The sequence below is a fragment of the Mustela lutreola genome, chromosome 17 (genome assembly GCF_030435805.1).
Source record: "Mustela lutreola isolate mMusLut2 chromosome 17, mMusLut2.pri, whole genome shotgun sequence".
Lineage (NCBI taxonomy): Eukaryota > Metazoa > Chordata > Mammalia > Carnivora > Mustelidae > Mustela > Mustela lutreola.
This window is the reverse complement of record NC_081306.1, coordinates 12,722,656-12,730,117: the sequence shown is the minus strand read 5'-3', so window position 1 is coordinate 12,730,117 and position 7,462 is coordinate 12,722,656. Positions and strand designations below refer to the sequence as shown.

The window sequence follows — 7,462 nt, the reverse complement described above, 5'->3', positions numbered from 1 at the left end:
CTTTAACCCACTGAGCCACCCAGGCGCCCCAGCAGGGGGTACTTTTAATCCACATTCTGGACACAAGAGAGTTTGGGTGATCTGATTTGCTCACAATTCCCCAGCTAGTAAACACCTGGACCAGGACTGGAACGGAGAAAGTGACTTTGGTCCTTATAGACCTGCAATTCTCACTGGGCACTGTTGTTCGCGATTGGTGATACAATGGAAAACACTATGGCCGTTCCCCGGAAATTAAAGATGGACTTGCCGTATGACCCAGTAATTTCAATTCTGTATATATATATACATGCAAAGAACTGAAAGCAGGATCTTGAAAGATATTTGTATAACCGTGTTCAGAGCAGCAGTTACTCACAAGAGCCAGGAAATGGAAACAACGCCAAGTGTCCATCAACAAATGAATGAGTAAGCAAAACATGGTCTGCACGTGCACTGGGATAGCGTTCAGTCTTAAAGGGGAAGGAAACTCTAACACCTGCTACAACGTGGGTGAACCCTGAGGACATTACGCTCAGTGAAAGGAGCTGGTCACAAAAAGACAAATACTAAATACTGTACAATTCCACTGAGATGAGGTACTTACAGGGGCGCCTGGGTGGCTCAGTGGGTTAAAGCCTCTGCCTTCGGCTCAGGTCATGATCTCAGGGTCCTGGGATCGAGCCCCGCATCGGGCTCTCTGCTCAGCGGGGAGCTTGCTTCCTCCTCTCTCTCTCTCTCTCTCTCTGCCTGCCTCTCTGCCTACTTGTGTCTGCCTACTCTGTCTGTCAAATAAATTTAAAAAAATAAAAATAATTTAAAAAAGGAAAAGACGAGGTACTTACAGTTATCAAACTCATAAGGACAGGAAGCAGACCGCCGGTTGCCAGGGACTAGGGGCTGGGTGAATGGGAGTTCATGTGTAATGGGGGCAGAGTTTCAGTCTGAACAAGGGGAAAAGAATTCTAGAGTTGGGTCATGCTGACAGGTGTACAACACTATGAATGTACTTCATACCATTCAGTACACTTAGAATGTCCACTTACCTGTACACTTAAAATGGTGAAGATAATACATTTTATGTGATGTGTATTTTATCAAAGTAAAAACAAAATTTTTCAGAAGAACAATTCATTTTGATTCCAACCAAAGAACTCTGGTAGAAACCAGTAGCCAACTTACGCCTACTGCTTCTGACTCCAACCTTTAGGGTTTAGGCCATTGCCTCATAAAACATGATGTCATTGTGACTCCTTGTTCTCCCTCTGTCCGCACATCCTATTAGCCACCCCGTCATCAATTCTACTTCTCCCATATTTTTCAAAGCATCCTCCACCCTCAACGATCACGTCTACGTCATCCAGACCCTCCATTGACTCGTCTGGCTCCTAACTCTTGCCTTGCTTCCTCTAGCCTTCGTCCCGACGGGAGCCAGAGCGATCTCTACAAACACCCCGCTCGCTCGGTCCTTCCTCTCCTTTATTTAGATAGCCCTTAACTGACTGCCAGCTGCAGGATACAACCCACCTTTCTTGTCCCTGCATAAAAAGTACAATTTCATCGTGCCTTTGTCTTTTGTTTTCAAATTCACCTCGCGCTGGCTCTATCCTCCCAAAATGTTTGGAGATCCCAAGACACTTACAGATCTCTCCTGTACAGGGGATGTTCCAGATCTGTGCCATTCCACACACGCACACTGTTTCGCATGTCTAGAGCTCTTATTTCTTCTTCCACTACAACATACAAGCCACCTCCTCCAGAGGTCCTAGCCTGCCAAAGCCAATCATTCCCTTGTCCAAGCCCCTTCCATGACTTGTATACACTCACAAAGTACTTAGCTTAGTACCAATGCACCATCAACACTCCACAGGTTATGGGTGTTCTTACTCTTTTTCTTCTTAGTATTTTGCTGTAAAGTGTTATAACTTAACTATTAACAAGCTCACCTCTTCTGCAAGACAGTGAGCATTTAACAAATGGTGACTATTATTTACCTCCGTGGGTCCACTGTCTTAATTCCAGTGGGTCCACTGTCTTAATTCCAAAGTCCACAGACTAGGTAAGGAATAGGAGAGCGTTCAGATTAGTTCTTGTCTGATCCCCTCTTTCTCATCCTCCAGAGAAGGGACTACTAACCCTAGAGTAGTCCAGGTTCTAGTGCCCTGGTTACCAGTAGACTAACTCATTCTTTGTGTACTTGGTCCATCCAAGCAGCCAGATCCTACAGAGCAGCAAGTCAGGTCACCTTGAGTCCTTTTATCTCTGTACACATCCTAGAACATGCTCATCACTTCGTCTTGTTGCTGTACTAACATTTAGGGGCTTAGAAGTTAACAGAGATCCCAACAGATTCTTATCCAGGATCACATGTTTCAACCACCTTTACCAAAAAATTTTAAAATAATAGCTTTCAGTAGGATCTTCAACCAACAACGAAATGGTGGCTTGTTTCCTGTTTGCTATAATTTTATGTGAGCATTTCACACCTGAAATCTTTTGAAGAGGGGCTGTTACAAGGTAGGGAAGAATGTCCCAGAATGCCTGGCTGTAATACCTTTTATTTTATATGTTCTAATAGCATCTTGATGCCATCATTGATTCTAAGACTAGACGCCCACTGAATGTCTATTAATTTGCATTTACTGGGGGTGCCTGGGTGGCTCAGTGGGTTAAGCCGCTGCCTTCAGCTCAGGTCATGATCTCAGGGTCCTGGGATTGAGTCCCGCATCGGGCTCTCTGCTCAGCAGGGAGCCTGCTTCCCTCTCTCTCTCTCTCTGCCTGCCTCTCTGCCTGTGTCTCTGTCTACTGTGATCTCTCTCTGTCAAATAAATAAATAAAATCTTTAAAAAAAAAAAAATTTGCATTTACTGGGAAGCAGACCCTTAGTGGCTCCTGGGCAGTGGTTAAACATACCACCACAGCAGCAAGTTTGAAAGACTCTTTCTGTAAACCTTCAGGGCCGGAGAAAGCACGCCTAATTTCTGCCCAAGCGAACTCCACTGCCTAGCTCTGAACCTTTCCACTCATATAAACAACAGATTTCAGAGGTTTGATTCTTGAGAAAGATTAATAATATATCCAGAACATAAAGGCAACAGGAACATAAACTTAATGGCAAACATATAATCAATGTTTCATAATGTTTTTAGAATAGGAAGATATGTAAGGTTTGCTCTCTATAATTTCCTTCCCAGACCTCATAAATAAACAATGACTCTTTTTTCCTATGTTCAACTGATTTATAGGCAGATCTTTAAGTAAAGTGCTTCCATTCATTACTAATGCATTGCATAATGCACTGTAATAAGTGAATATAGTTTGAGTATGATCATTTAACATATTAATAAAGCATCAGTGTAATTTCAAGCAACAACCCTTTCATTTTACACAGTCTCTGGATAAGAAGCAGGAAGAAGCAAGCATGAGAGACCCGGGTCCAGGGGATGGAGACCTCAGACATCCCCCATTAGTCACAAGGGAGCCAGCAGAAAATGATGAAGCACCGATCACTGGAGACGAATTCTCGAAGCCACGGCGGCACAGCCTAGGAGCAACCCTGCTTCCCGTTCCTTCCCGGAGGGCAGCAGGAATCAGCTCTGTTTTCCTACTGCAAAATTCAGAATCATCAACCCAGCCGTGGTACAAAACCTTCCTGGGAAGGCCAGCAAAGGCTATTACTTCAAGCCTGACACAGTGACCTATTGTGCAATCTCATGGGAAACTGGACAGGAGCTCTTTGCTGAGAACAGAATTAACCCTTGTCATTTAATATTTCATGCCATGGGGCGCCTGGGTGGCTCAGTGGGTTAAAGCCTCTGCCTTCGGCTCAGGTCATGATCCCAGCGTCCTGGGATCGAGCCCCGCATCGGGCTCTCTGCTCAGCAGGGAGCCTGCTTCCTCTTCTCTCTCTGCTTACTTGTAATCTCTGTCTGTCAAATAAATAAATAAAATCTTTAAAAAAAAAAAAAAAAAATATTTCATGCCATGCTGGCGGCACCCTAACAAGAACAAATGTCTCCAGCTGAAATGAGCCTTATTTATCCTGAGCGGGATTTAATGATAAGGTTGGTGGAGCCGGCTGTACCACGGCGTGTATCATACCTGCGGTCGTTACGATGGTATCATTGCATTTGTCACGCGCCTGCAAAAATTAATGCCCATACTTTCTGGGTTTGCAAATACAAAAGGAAAAAACAGCTACCACCCCAACTTGAAATGGAATATAATTAAACAGGTGGAAAAAATGACTTTTTTTTTTTTTTTTTTATCCCCGTAGCAGGTAGGTGTACTAAAAGGTACAAAGTGAATTGCTTTTTTATTTAAGATAGGATAACCAGTTTCCTGGGTTTTCGATTTTTGTGGCCTTGCTTCCATTGCTCTTCTCCACGGAAAGAACATCTGTTTTATGAGCTAGGCTCTGGCAGCCCTTCCTCCTCATTTTTCAGATGATGAACGGCATCTGCGTGGTGATTTATGAACCTCAGAGTTCCCATGGTGAGCCTGTCTGGCTGGAGAACCCAGCACTTCTGTTTCAATTGGCAAAACTTCTGGGCATGCAAGCCTCCGGATACAGCATATCGAAATGAGCTCTAACTGGATGGGAAATAGGGCAGAGAGGGTGCTGTTCACTAAAAGGTGTGAGTTGTGACAGAAATGGCTAGCTGCCACCAAAGATGGGCTCTTCCCTTGCAGAGCGCAAAATAATTGCTGGGAAGTAGCTGCCCATCCAAGGACTACATATCCCACCATGCCTCGCATCTAGACCCAGTCATGTGCCTTGTTCTCACCAATTGAGTGTGAGTAGAAGCGACATGTACCAGTATAAAGTGAATGAGAAGTAGGTGTGCTATGACCCAGCAATTGCACTACTGGGTATTTACTGATAAGATATTTATCAGTATGTATTATATGTAGTGAAAAGAAGGGCCATCTGTAACCCAATGTTCATAGCAGCAACGGCCACAATTGCCAAACTGTGGAAAGAGCCAAGATGCCCTTCAACAGAAGAATGGATAAAGAATATGTTGTCCATATATACAATGGAATATTACGCAGCCATCAGAAAGGATGAACACCCAGCTTTTGTATCAACATGGACGGGACTGGAAGAGATTATGCTGAGTGAAATAAGTCAAGCAGACAGAGTCAATTACCATATGGTTTCACTTCCTTGTGGAGCATAAGGAATAACACGGAGGACATTGGGAGGTGGAGAGGAGAGGTGAGTTGGGGGAAATCGGAGGGGGAGGCAAACCATGAGAGACTGAGAGTTTGGGAGGGGAGGAGGGTGAGGGGATGGGTGAGCCTGGTGGTGGGTATTATGGAGAGCACGGATTGTATGGAGCACAGGGTGTAGTGCATAAACAATGTATCTTGGGAAAATAAAAAATTTAATAGTTTTGTGCAGTGGCAGTATCGTAGCCAATGAGGTTTATCCGATGCATAATTCTTGCTAATTGAAATATAAAATTTAATTTAATTTAAAAATAAATAAAATAAAAGCAGCAGCAGGTGTGCCTTCTCCACGTGCATTATCCCCATCAGCAACAGATCAGAGAGGACTCCGAGGTCCAAGAAAGAGGGCAGAGCTGTAACATGAAAGGAGCCTGGAGTCACGGAGTGACTGTCCATTCACAAAGATCCTTGCATGAGCAAGAAGTAAATTTCTAGTGAGTGAAGCCACGGGGATTCCAGGAAATATCAGTTCCCACAGTTAATATTATCTTGATTAGTACAAAAACCAAAACACGTTGGTAAAAAAGAGGACAACGCTTGAAGACATGATGATGATCCTGGCTTGGCCGTGGTAATTCAGAATGAACCTGTATGCTTCGCACACTTTTCAAATCATCCTCTTCTCTGTCCCCTCCTGTCTCCAGGATGTGGCTCTATCATGTCTAATATATTTCACGTGGAACTAACCATGTCCTCTTCGCCGCCATCTTTATCAGTGCCTGATCGGCTTAAGCGCATGACCCTTCACCCATATTATTATCTTAATTATCCTCTGGATCTCAGTTCAACATCACATCCTCTGGGGACCCTTCCCTGACTGCTCAGACAAACTCAGGTCCCTTCACAATAACCTTTCACAGCACTAGGTTTTCTTACCTTATTTTTGGGGCGCCTGGGTGGCTCATTGGGTTAAAGCCTCTGCCTTCAGTTCAGGTCATGATCCCAGGGTCCTGGGATCAAGCCCCGCCTCAGGCTCTCTGCTCTCTGTGGGGAGCCTGCTTCCCCTTCTCTCTCTGCCTGCCTTTCTGCCTACTTGTGATTTCTGTCTGTCAAATAAATAAATAAAATCTTTAAAAAATTTATTTTTATGTGTATGATTATTTAATTTCTGCCTTCCCAATGAGACTCCAAATGAAGGTATAATGTCTCATTATTTTATCGCCTACCTATAGTTAGCACTCAATAAATACTAATAAATAGATAAATCATATTAAAAATGATCGAATGTTTCCTATATTCCAGGCACTTTGCATTTTCTCATTTAATCCCTCCTTCATACCCTGTAAGATAGGTATTACTATCCTCATTTTAGATACAAAGAAACTGAGACTCTGAGTAGGGAAATAAAATACCAAAGGACATACATCTTAAAGCAGAACTGAAATCTGAGCCAACGTCATAGAAATACGTTTTAACCTCATCTCTCAAAAGCCTCTGCTTTTGGGGCACCCGGGTGGCTCAGTGAGTTAAGCCTCTGCCTTCGGCTCAGGTCATGATCTCGGGGTGCTGGGATTAAGCCCCACATCGGGCTCTCTGCTCAACGGGGAGCCTGCTTCCTCCTCTCTCTCTGCCTGTCTCTCTGCCTACCTGTGATCTCTCTCTCTGCCAAGTAAATAAATAAAACCTTTAAAAAATGCCTTTGCTTTTAAATAATTCATACATATTATTTTTATAGGCTCCATAAAACTCCCTTTGGTGTGTATTTGCTTTTATTGAGGTATACTCTGCATACAGTGATAAGCAAAGATCTCAACATTTTAATCGGTTTTAACAAAGACACACATCCATGAAACCCACATCTCTAGCAAGATACAGAATATCGCTATCCCCCCCATAAAACTCCCTTGTACTCATGAACTTTCAACTCCATCCTCTTCCATGAACATTCTTGTACGTATCCCTTTTTTTTTTGGATAATTAAGATAATTAAGATAACTGGAATGTTTTCATTCCTCTCGAGTAAAACCTAGAACTGGAATTGCCAGGTCACAGGCTAGGGATACGTTTAACTACTGAAGACACTGCCAAACCGCCTTCTAAAATGGGTGTACCTTAGGACACCCACACAAGCAATCTAGAAGAATTCCAGCTGCCTCATATTGTCACCAACGTATGAGGATGCTGATCATTCTAGAGGGCACGGTGGTATATCTCATGGTGATTTTTTTTTTTTTAGTGTTTTTATTTTTTTTTAATTTTTAATTTTTGATAAACATATATTTTTCTCATGGTGATTTTTATTTGCATT

The 7,462-nt window shown here is 43.1% G+C and overlaps 1 pseudogene; it reads left to right on the top strand.

Annotated features, from left to right (window-relative positions):
* Positions 1-5,374: 5,374 nt before the first annotated feature.
* On the top strand, positions 5,375-5,497 carry LOC131820253 (U4 spliceosomal RNA; annotated as a pseudogene).
* Positions 5,498-7,462: the final 1,965 nt, after the last annotated feature.